Below are 12,188 nucleotides of genomic sequence, written 5' to 3' on the forward strand. Positions count from 1 at the left end.
ATTAATAGTTGAGTCACAGTTGGAGAGTAGGGGGTGGCATAGATGAAGCAGGAGGGGCAGAATGTTGGTCATTGCTGAGGCTGGGTTGTGTGTACAAGGGAAGCTATTATGCTCCTCTGTTTACCTTACATATGTTAAAGATTTTCAATAATAAACAGCACAGGGGGCCCATCCCTAAGGAAATTAGACATTAGCCTAATTGGTTTTAACTGGGGAGAGGGAATGCTCTCAGTTTAAATACCTGAAGTGGGAACTCCAGGTGGGGCTCAGGAGGGAAAAGGGGTTGGGTACCATATCATGAGGACCTTGTGGACAGAGTGGTACAGATGAGTGGTATAAGTGGATGGAGAGTGATGAAACTATCTACTTCACATCCTCTTACCCACATCCCTCTCCCAGTGGGTACCCTAGGTCAGAGCCCTCTTCCACATCCTGAGCCTCAATTGATTCCCATACTGATTTGTTACAACTGATGACATGTGCATGCTGTGCCTCAGTTTCCCCAGCTCTCTCACAGAGCAGTAGTCAACTTCTCTGCAGTAGTCAACTTTCTCTGAGGGGAAAGGGAGGTTTTAGGCTGAGGGTCTTCTAGCATCCTGGTAGGAGGTAGCTGGACCCAGACAAGTGTGTGCTCGGGCAGATGAACAACTGGGCATTCATTCATAGTCATATTATTTTAATATTAGTTTAACATTCTCCTAGTGGAGATAGAAAGAAACAGATTTTCTTCTGAGAAAAAAAGATGTCATATCTCCTTCTTTTTGTTCCAATTAAGAGATTAGCTGCATTTCATTTACCAAATTAGAGAACTTCTTGGGAGGCATGGTAAAAAAAAATAACAACAACAAAAAATCATGAAATCTAAATAATAAACTGCCTCTGCTCTTCCTGGTCAGAACAGCAACTGCCTGGGCATCGATCCATCTCTCACACTGCCAAGCCATCCAACAAGATAGATCAGTGCCTGCGGGCTTCTAAGTTTGCATCTGAGCCATCTCTCTGCTGTCAAGAGTGGGCTCCAATCACCCATTACATGTGGAACCACATGAGAGGCTTGAGAACCAATGTTGCAAAAGTGATGTCAGAACAAGGCAAGGCCTCAGAGGTTCACATCCAGACAGTCAGCTGCCCAAGTGGCCCTCCTGTCAAACCAGCTCTTGCTCTGGCCAGGAAGCTAGGACATCAGGCTGTAGGCAGGTGGCCCAGTTAACTAGAGGCCACCTTTCTTGTCATATCTTCATTTCCTATGACCATCCCTCTTGTGTAGGGACTGTGCCACTTGCTCCCTTGAAGTGAGTCTTGTCCTTCTATATTGCCCTCTCCATCATCCCAATGAATCAGCTTGGCCTAGTAGAAATCTAGAGTCCAGAAGGCCAGGATTCAAAAATCCCGGCCTAATGCCATGGCTTGTGTGACCTACATCAGTTTCCTCTTTGTCACACAAGGACAGTGACACCTGCTTGTTTCCCCATGTTGTACAGATTAAGTGAAATCATGTGTGTAAAGTATCTAGCAGTGCCTGGTCCAGTACTCAGTAAGGATGGTGAACTTGGGAACCATTAAGAAGGTGCTTTTTACATGGCAGGTGCTCAGTGAGTATTAACTGGTTCAACTGGAATGCAATGCAGAAGCACAGCACCTGTGCTGTCTCCTCAGTTCTGTCTCTGTATCATTTTGGCTAAATGAACAGCATTTGTTCATTCACAACATACAGCTCACTGTGTACCACATCTTGCACTAAGTGCTAGGGAATCAGAAACAAGTACATCATTAAGGCAGAATCCCACCCTAGAGAATCACACCCTGGGGAGCCCAGCAAGAAACACCCCTGAGTTGTGTCCCTCTCTTCTCTGCAAGAGATTATCACCTACATCCTGCTAAGTGGGCGATTGGGCCCAACATCCAGCTGGCTGAGTGCTATGGACTGAGGCTAAAGCACATGAAGTCAGATGAGATCCACTGGCTGCACCCCCAGATGAAGGTGGGTGAGGTTCAGGACAAGTATGAATTTCTACATGTGGAGGCTGAGTGGAGGTAGGAATGTGGGGTGGGGAGGCCCTGGAGGTCCTCCCCACAGCACTCCCCATCCTCAGAATCTTCTAGAAAATCCAAGTGGCATCCTAGACTTAGACCTCTTACAATATCTAATGCATGCATTTTCAAAGCCTGACGTGGACTCACAGTAAATCTGTATCCAGAAATGTCCCCAGTTGGGATACTGTAGTGCTATGGTGAAGGGGAGCAAAGGGTAGGGAGGATGGAGGGACCCACTTCCTCCTCAAGATTTGAGCTTCCCTGCATCACCCAGAGAGTGACCGCCTATCACAGGTATGACCTTCAAATCTGCTACTTGCCAGAAGACTACATGGAGAGTCTGAAAGAGAACAGGACCACGCTGCTTTATTTTTACCAACAGGTAAAAAGTTCCTCCAGAGTCCCATTGCACCCTCCAGGCCAAGTGTATCCACCCTCTCGTAGGAAGATGGAAAGACAAAGCCCAGATTTGTCTTTTTTGCTATGCCTGAGGATCATTGTCAGCTGTTCCAACCTGGTGCAGACCAACCTGTTCCATAAGCTCCCAGCTCCTCTAGGATTTCCTTGGCTTCCCAGGTGATTGGACTAATGAAGCAGGAGCAGGTTAACATACAGGCCCTGGGGTCTTTCATACCTAGTTTTTAGCCAGCTCTGCCATTTACTAACCTGGTATTCTCAGAGACTTCATTTACCTGCATGAAACTGTCTCCTCATCTATAAAATACTAATACCTACTCGATGGGGTTATTGTGAGGATCAAATGACATCACTGGCACTGTGCAGGTAATCTGTCTCTGGGAAGACGAGACCCCTGGTTTAGAGCACCTGCCAATTCCCATGTTGTAAATGCTCCCGCCAAGACCTGATTCACGCTACCAATGGGATATTCATCAGTTCACAAAACTTCTAAAGATGTGATAACTGGCTCTCTTGAACAATTAGCAAGCCTCTTTGACATGTCATAGCATTAAATAAGTGCCCAGCACCTGTGTGAAGAAGTGCCAAGGAAGAGTGAGCTACTACCATTATTTTCCAGCTGGTCTCAGCTGCATCTCCCCTCTGGTTTCCTGGACACTAATCCAGATGTTTCTTGGACCATGGATGGCATTTATTCCTACCTATCAACAGGGCTTTGGAAAAATTAATGACTCCTCCCCAAATCTGCAGGGGGGGGGGTTGGTTCTATCCAAATTGGGATGGGGTGAAGACTCTGAAGCAGGGAGAGAATGTGTATGAAAGTTCCCCTGTGAAGGGGCTCAGGGACCCAGAGGGCAGAGGCAGAGCCAATAGGGAGCTCCCATCCTGCTCCCCATCCCTGCTGAGTGCTTGTCTGTGATTGGGTGAGCATGAGATGGCTCAGAGGCAGAGGTGTGTCACCTCCTGGGGCCTCTGCTCAGGGAAGGGGACAATGAGGGCGTGAGTCTGACCTGTGATCCTTCTCTTGCCAGCTCTGGAATGACTACATGCAGCGCTATGCCAGAAAAGTCAGCGAAGGCATGGCCCTGCAGCTGGGCTGTCTGGAGCTCAGGTAAGTGGCCTCAAGGTCTCACCTGGTAGAGCTGGGCCAGAGGCTAGCCTGGACTTTCGAGCATCTAGGGTGGAAGTGGGAGTGGGCATGTGAGAGCTGGGAAGGGGAGGAGAGGAAGCCAGCAGAGTGGGCCTCTGAGGTGCTCGCCATCTGGTCCTTGGAATAAATGGGAGAGAAGGACCAGCTCCCTCTGCTCAGTCCCCACCCCCTGCCCTGGCCTTGCCTCTGGGCTGCTTGCTTCTCCCTCTGTCCTTTTCAAGTGTTTCTGCAAATGCTTCAGAGCACAAGGCCAGGCCCTGGGGCTGTTGGAATGTAGGGGTCCCCATCTGTGCTGCCCACAATAGCACCCCAGCTCCAGGAGGCACTCTGTGTGGAATTAGCACAGCATTCGGCGATGTCCTCAAGCTCACAGTGTTTGGGAGGTGACAGATGTGTACACAATCAATCATAATACAAGGCAGAATGAACATGTACCACTTCCAAGTGAAGCCATTAACCTTGCCTGCAGGCAGCAGGGAGAGGGGATTTGAACTTCTCCTGGAAGGAAAAAATACTTCTTGGTTGGCAGATAATGGCACCCAGTAGGACACACATTCTAACCTGCCCAGGGATGGAGGAAGAAAGGCATAGACCGGAGAATGGGGGTGGGGTGAACTTGGAGAACGAAGATGGCTGGCATGTAAGAGGCCATGATAATGGCAGGCTAATGACATCATTGGGACAACAGACACCATGTGCCCTGGCCTGCCTTCCAGGAGTCCTGCAGCCCTATACCCTGAATGGCATCCTATAGTCTTCCCCTCTCGAGTTATACAGTTCTAAAGAGCTTATCTTTTCCTTTTTGTTGGTGAATCTCACACTTAGGGCTGTGGTATCACTTGGAGACTCCAGTGAATCACCTGTCAGTCATCACTTAGTGAAAGCAGCCCAAAGGCGTCCATTTGCATTCCACTTCACATTTTTACACCCTCCAGTCATCCCCAAATTGTTATTGGTTGTGGCTTCAGTGCCAGGGCCTGTGCTAAGAGGCTGGAGGACGAGGCTCTGGAAGAGAGTGCTGTCAGGAATGGGCAGGCTAGAGAGGCAGCTCTCTGATCAGCCCAGGATTGCTCCCAGGTCTGTTTCCTGAAAAGAAACAGCCTCATGTCTCCTGAGTCTCAGGAGCATCAGATAGAGGTTCCTATTCTTTCCAGTGACCCCTGAGGTCAGGGGGGTGTGCTGATGGGGAAAGGGCATGGGAAACACCTACTTTGTAAAACTGATAGAATATTTTTCAGGTCTGATCATTTTTAAATGAAAAGGGTAGATAGAATGCAGTTGTATGTGAAGTTGGGCTATTTTAAAGTGAAGTTTTGACTATTGTCACTAACAGAGTCAGATATGGTTCTGAAAATCATACCATGAAGTCGACTCTTCCAGGGTTGTGACTCTTGCTTGAAAATCATGGGTAACAGTCCCTTGTCCTGTTTGCATCACAGATTATACACTTTGCCTATGGATAATGACATCACCAGGAAAAGAGTATGCATTGTTTCTTGGTGTAAAAAAGAAGTATGGTAGGTGCAACAGACATGAGATTAGGGACATGAATCCTCTGTGGACTCAGATCAGATCCTATCCGGAGAATTGGGTGTAATGATGTACAGCACAAGTCAGAAGCTGGGCTTCCTGGGCATGCATCCTGGGGCTTGCATTGACTCTGTTATTCTGGGCAAGTTGTCTGATCTCCCTGGGCCTCGGTTCCTTCATCTGTAAAATGGGAATGATGGAACAACTTCACAAGGTTGTTAGGAGGAATTAGTGAGTTACTATATTTCAAGTACTTACAACCGTGACAGGGACTAAAGTGTTCTGTAACTGTGTATTTACTTGGCTGACATTTTTCTCTCAACCCTTATTTTATTTACTTATTTGTCTCTAATAGACTTTTGTTCAGAGAAGTTTTAGATTTGCAGCAAAACTGAGCAGATGGCACAGAGTTCTCATGTGCCTCGTCTCCCATACCCACACAGCACTCCATCATCGCCACTCTGCGAGTGTGGAGCAATTGCTCTGATTGATGCGTCATTATCACCCAAACGCCACAGTGCACATGAAGGTTCGCTCCTGGAGGTGCACATTTTCAGGGTTTGGACAAATGCTTGCATCCACCACTATGATATCATACAGGCTAGTTTCACCGCCCCCAAAATGTTGCATGTCCCCCCTCTTCATCCCTCCCTCCCACTTACTCCCCACAACTGCTGGGCTTTATATTGTCACCTTGTTTTGCCTTTTGCAGAATATCATATAGTTGGAGTGCAGCCTAACTGATGTTTTATTGATCTAGTGGAGATGCTTTACAAATGCCAACTATATTATTTAATCTAAATCTCCTGCTCTAAGTTAAAATGTGAAACTCATGGCCTATATGCTAGAAATAAGTTTAAGGAACCAAATGATTTGTCCCCCTGTAGCATCTTAAACACTCAGTTTTCCCCAGGTAGGAAGACACCCTGTCTTACTGTGCCTGGAGTTCAGTGGCCTCCATTCACTGGGTAGCTCCATCCCAGTGTCTCCCAGCATGCTTATTTTCTTGTGAGTGACAGCTACTTATGTTGCTTGACAATATATTCAAAGACACCATTTATTAAAATTTTTTCAGCACATAATATTTTATTTTTTATGCTCCTATTGGAGGTTTTTTCTATAATTTCATGCTTTAGATGTTCTTGACCCTGTGATATGAAAATATTTTCCTAGATTTCTTTTTCTAGCTTTATAATGGTTTTATTGCATATATTTATCTATATTTAATCTATACTTATATTTATCTATATTTAGAAAATAAATATTCTAGATAATAGTTTGAGGTGAGGATCCAACCTTCCTATTTTCTAAACAGGGTGAGCAGTCTGAGCTCATTGCTTTGGGGTCATAAATTACTTGCTTCTCTCTGCTTATAGTATTAGTAGCACAAAACTGGTCCCAGATGTCTATAGGACACCTAGATTAAAGGATTACTGAGTTATTATTTTTTTCTTCTTGGTACTAGAGATTTAACCTAAGGGTGCTTTATCACTGAGCTACATCCTCAGCCCTTTTTATTTTTAATTTTGGATCTCACTAAGTTGCTGAGGCTGGCCTCTAACTTGAGGCTCTCCTGTCTCAGCCTCCCAAATCACTGGGATTGCAAGCATCAGTTACTTTAATGTAAGATTGGACAGTGTCTGCAATAGTCAGTGAAATGACTAGACACAGTAATCCTGACAGGGAAGGGAAGCTGGCATATGAAGGGACATTGGCTATTTGGTCTCAGCTGAAACCACCATTGCTACAAATAAATATGACAGTCATGCATCAGTTACTAATGGAGATACATTCTGAGAAATGCATCATTAGGTAACTTCATTGTCACATTAACACAATAGAGTCCATTTACGCAAACAAAGACAGCTATGACTCTAGGTGATGCAATCTTATGAGACCGCCATGATATCTGTGGTCCATTGTTGACAAAAAGGTCATTATGTGGCATTCATAAAAATATATGAATGCATATATTTTTAGGAGAAATGGGACTTGAAGAAGATGTGTCATATATTAATAGATGCCACCTCTGGTGGTAGGATTATGGAATATTTATATTTTCTTTTACAAATTCAAAAATTTTAACATGTTCCTTTAATAATTGTTTAGGTGAACACACAAACATATGCACAAATTTCAGAGATAGCAAATAGGCAAAAAAGAAAGTGCCCAGGAACCCAGGACCCGAAGGTGCAGGTGGTGTCCACGGCCCCCTGGGCTTGGCCACCATCTTCTTCCTCAGCCTCAGAGCCCACAGCCCAGAAGCTGGGTCTCCCAGAGCACGAGGATGGTGCCTTTCTGGGAACAAAGTCTGTGGGATTTCCTTGTCCTTGCTGTTTTCTGAAGATCCAATTTTACCCCCCTGCTACCTTGCTCCCTCCCCGAGAATCCCACCTCTGGCAGGGGAAGGGCCTCCAGGCCAATGCCTGGGCATGAGTGCTCTTTATTTTATTTTAAGCCCTGATGGCCTTCTTCTCCAGTTACCGACTCTCCCCTCTGTGACTCCTTTCTCTTCAGGCGGTTCTTCAAGGACATGCCCCACAACGCCCTTGACAAGAAGTCCAACTTCGAGTTCCTGGAGTAAGTGTGGGGCTGCCTCCTGACCTGCCTCCATTCCTTCCCTCCAGAGCCTCCTTTCCCACTCAGCCCTGGACCAGAGTGGGGTAGTCAGGGCCTTTCTCCTTGTCCCCAAGCCCTGGTACCTCCTCCCAACTAGCCAGAAGTCCTGAGCTAGAGGGAAGGAGAGTCAAATGCTGCTTCTGTTTCCCTGTTTTCAGAAAGGAAGTGGGACTTGACCTGTTTTTCCCAAAGCAAATGCAGGAGAATTTAAAGGTGAGAAAATCAAAGGGTGAGGGGCCCAGAAAACCCTTCTTTGTGCAGATCCCCTGGTCTAGAAATACAAAGATTGGGCTTGGGATCCTCAAAGAAGCTGGGGCATCTGTGCTGTCTTGAGCCATGACATAGGACAGCCAAATGCCCCCAGTGTGCCACTTCTGTGGCAGATGGCAGAGAATCAGGACAGGCTGTGCTTGGCTCCAGCCTCCCAGGAGGCAGCCTGAGCCCTGGGAGGCCGACTTCCCTGCCTCCGCTCAGGATTAGGGTGGGCCCCGTCTGAGACCACTGAGTGTGGTTTGAGGAACAGGTCAGTGTTGCTGTCATGGCAGGAGCCCTGGGGGCATCTTCCAGCATGGGAATCCTCTCAGTGAGACCTAGTGGAAGGACAGGTGCCAGGAGGGGCAGGGCCTGGCTCAGCACTGCCAACCTCTCCCCAGCCCAAGCAGTTCTGGAAGATGATCTAGCAGACCTTGCAGCAGTATGCCTTGCTCCGGGAGGAGGAGTGTGTCATGAAGTTCTTCAACACCCTGGCGGGCTTTGCCAACATCGATCAGGAGACCTATTGCTGTGAACTTGTTTTAATGACCACCCTCCTTATTCTCTCTGGGCCTGGGTTCTAGGCCTGGCAGGCTAGGGGGCCAGGGAGCTATTCGGGGCCAGGAACAGTGTTCAGACAGCAGGGCCTTGCTGTTACCTGCCTATGGCGGAACTCATGTTAATCCATGTGCCGAGCAGGGAGATGAATGTTGGCCTCCAGCTGTGGGAGGTGGGCAGGTGGGCAGTTATCCAGAGGGGTGAGCTGTAGAGACAGTGGTCCCTGTCTAGCTTAATGAGCCTTTCTGAGAGTGTCAACACACCAGGTGGCAGAACAGAGGTAACAGTCCCCTCTCTCCTCTATTCCAGCAAGGGTGGAACATTACGGTGGACCTGGTCATTGGCCCCAAAGGCATCCGCCAGCTGACAAGTCAAGATGCAAAGGAAGAGAGCAATGAGGCCGTGCCAGTCCCTGGCTCAGGGTCTTAGATTTCCGACTCCTTCTCTCTCTGCCCAATAATTCTTTTCCCCCCATTCCTGAGAGCAGAGAGCCATGCCCTTGGAGTGAGCTCTGTGGACAGTGTTTGGGGATGGCAGCTTGGGCAGATGGCTCCTTATTGCAGACATAGGTGCAGAGAGAGAGAAAAGGATGTGCTTGGCATTCTCCTGGTACAGAGAGAAGAGTAGCTCTGTAAGTGGCAAAGGGAGGCAGTTCTGGGTCCAGTTCTGACTCTACTGCCACCTTGACGTATGACCTTGGGCAAGTCCTGCCTTTCTCCACACCCCATTTTCTCTTCTGAAAGTGAGGGGCTTGGACTCGATGATCCTTCCAGACTTTCTCCCTTTATCTGCAGAGAGACTCCCAGTCGCTCCTCCCTCCCCCTCCTGACCCATCTGTATTGCCTGATCCCAGCAATGGGATGCTCTTAAGGCCCCCTTCTTCTCCACAGCCCACCTGCCTGGCTGAGTTCAAGCAGATCAGGTCCATCAGGTGCCTCCCGCTGTAGGAGGGCCAGGCTGTCCTGCAGCTGGGCATTGAAGGCACACCCCAGGTAAGCCTCTCTGGACACCTGGAGGCTCTTCAGGGGTATCACTATGGGTTTGGATGCCCTTGGGTCGACATGACTGTGGCAAGCAGGAAGCTAGGGCTTCAGTGGCTTTGAGGATCTTGTTAAGAAAACTGCACCCATGCCCTAACAAGGTGCTGGGATGATGGTTCATATTTTTATTTTAATGTCAGGAAAGAAGTGGGGTCTAATATTGACCAAGTGAAAAATGACTTATAGGTCAAGATCCCAGGGATGGGGGGATTTCATGGTGGAAGAATCAGAGACCTCCAACTGCAAAGCATCTATCTCTGCTCTTCCCAGTCTGTCCCTGTTCCACTCTGTTTTCCATTTCTCAGTTTCTGTTTTACATAGGGAGCACCCCACCTGGTACAAGGCATCCTGTTTTCTCACTGGTCTTCCCAGAGCTCAGGGTGGTCAGTAGGAGGGAGCACAAGCACGCCCCCTAGTGGCAACAGGGAAGGCCAGCAGAGCCAGGAGGAAGTGTGGGTTGGATTTGGGGGTCCTGCAGCAGGATTGGGGATGGGGGTCCTGCAGCCTCTCAAGCAGTATTAGGGGGTACAGTGTAGCCAAAGCTTGAGGTCTCACCTTTGGCTGGCTTTTTCTCTGCAGTCTTTGTCCATCAAAACCTCATCTCTGGCAGAGGCTGAGAACATGGCTGAAGTCATAGATTGTTATTGCCGGCTTCAGGGGGAACATAAAGGCTCTCTCATCATCCCAAGATAGGTAAGTTTCTCTAAAAGGCACAGTGGACAACTGCACGCTGAGCCAAGCCTTCAGGGTGATGTGGAGGCATGGGGGCGTGGAGCCATTGGCCCTTGAGAAATGCGTTCTTCAGGGGTGTGAGGAGGTGGTCAAGCAGCCTTGCAGGTGCTTCCTGTGGGGCCATCCTGGGTCACCAGCTATAGGCCCTGGTCCTGGACAGCCACCCTGGTCCTGCTAGTCAGAGCTTCATAGAGGCCAGCTTCTGGAAGAGCTGAATTTGTAGTACTAGGGAGATCAGAGCCATTGCTAAGACATGGGTGGACATTCCTCGTTTTGGGACCAGGGTCAGCAAATAGGTCTGAGATGGATCACGGGGTGCTGGCAGGAAGAAGCCTACAAGGAGGATTCTGATTCTGGCCCAAGGCGTACATAGCTTCCACCCTGATGCTGAGAGGGGACAGAAGGTGGGGAGAGGTCTCCTTGTGGAGCAGTGACAGGCCCTCCATCCATCCCGGACTCTGTGTCCCTGGCTCCAATCTTCCCTCCCCTCTTCTCTCTCCAGATGGTGAGAAGCAGAACAGCCTGCCCCAGATCCCCACCCTGTGAGTACAGTGGGGATTTGAAGGGCCCTGAGCTCAGCCAGTGTGTGCTGGGAGGAGGATGAACAAGCAGGGTGCCCCCACCCCCTCATTTTTGAGAGAATTCTAGACCCTGGTCTTTCCCACAGTGTGTTGTCCTCCCTGCTGCCCCCTGGTGACATCCTGGGAGGATTGCTGCTGAGCCCCATCCCAGGCCCAGGCCATGCCCCAGCTTGTTGCAGCCAGGTGGGCTGCTTCTGCTATCGGGCGGTGGGTGAGGGGGACCAAAGCTCTGGGGGAGCTTTGCAAGCTCTGTGTTCATCTGCCTCCTGCCCTCTCACCTCCTGCAGAAACCTGGAGGCAAGGCGGTCCCACCTCTCAGAAAGCTGCAGCATAGGTAAGCCTGCCCACCCTGCCGCGGCCTGTGCCCACCCTGCCACAGCCTGTGCCCACCTCCCCATGTTTGGTCCCTCTGCCTGCTCTTCTGACCATTCCCTCCAAGTTACAGAAAACAACCTTTCCTATCCCTTCTCAGTGCTGGCTTTAAAATATCACCAGTTTTAATAGTAAGCATATATTGAGTAGTACACACACTGAGTTTGTCGTAATGAGAGGTGGCCCCAAACAAAATCCACAGACCACATGACTACAGACAGACATTGATTTCTCACAGTTCTAGAGGCTGGCAAGTCCAGGGTCAAGGAACCAGCAAATTCAGGTGACTGCCTTATCACTGTGTGCTCCTGTGGTGCAGAGAGAAGGAACTCTGGTGGCCATTCCTCCTCTTATAAGGACACTAATCTTGTAATGGGGGCTCCAATCCCTGACCTCATCTAATTGCCCCTCCAAGCCGCATATCCTAAAACTGTCAAATTGTGAGTTAGGTTTTCGAGACACAAGCACCCACTTTATAATGGTGTTAAATGGGTAATAGGTATGTTTGAAGGAGATGGGTTTGCCCTAGATAACAAAACAGAGACTTGAGACAAGACCCCCAGGCTCAGTGGCTGCCCCAAAGCCTGGGACAGGAGCCACGGACTTGCCCAGCTTCCCCCTTCAGGACCCTGACCTCTGGCTGCCCTGGGATCCAGATGGGAGCCACACCCCGGTTCCTTGCCTGATGAGGCATCTCACTCGTGTGCTGGGAATCCTCCTGTCATTCCAGAGTCAGACATCTATGCAGAGATTCCCAACGAGACCTTGAGATGGCCGGGAGGTAGGTCCTGGACCCCGCCAAAGCGACCAGTTAGGGGTCTGGGAAGTGAAATGATGAGGACTCCTGGGACACCACCATGGAGCTTCCTGCCCTCCCTTCCTGCTGCCCCAAGTGTGCTCAAG

The 12,188-nt window shown here is 49.1% G+C and overlaps 1 pseudogene; it reads left to right on the plus strand.

Moving 5' to 3' along the window:
- The first annotated feature begins 1,857 nt into the window (after positions 1-1,857).
- The window catches only part of LOC124078506 (protein-tyrosine kinase 2-beta-like), a 29,918-nt pseudogene continuing 19,587 nt past the window's right edge, over positions 1,858-12,188 (plus strand).

This window comes from Marmota monax, unplaced genomic scaffold (assembly GCF_021218885.2).
Source record: "Marmota monax isolate L192 unplaced genomic scaffold, Marmota_monax_Labrador192_F-V1.1 WCK01_AAM20220418_F8-fsc01639, whole genome shotgun sequence".
In the NCBI taxonomy this organism is placed as follows: domain Eukaryota; kingdom Metazoa; phylum Chordata; class Mammalia; order Rodentia; family Sciuridae; genus Marmota; species Marmota monax.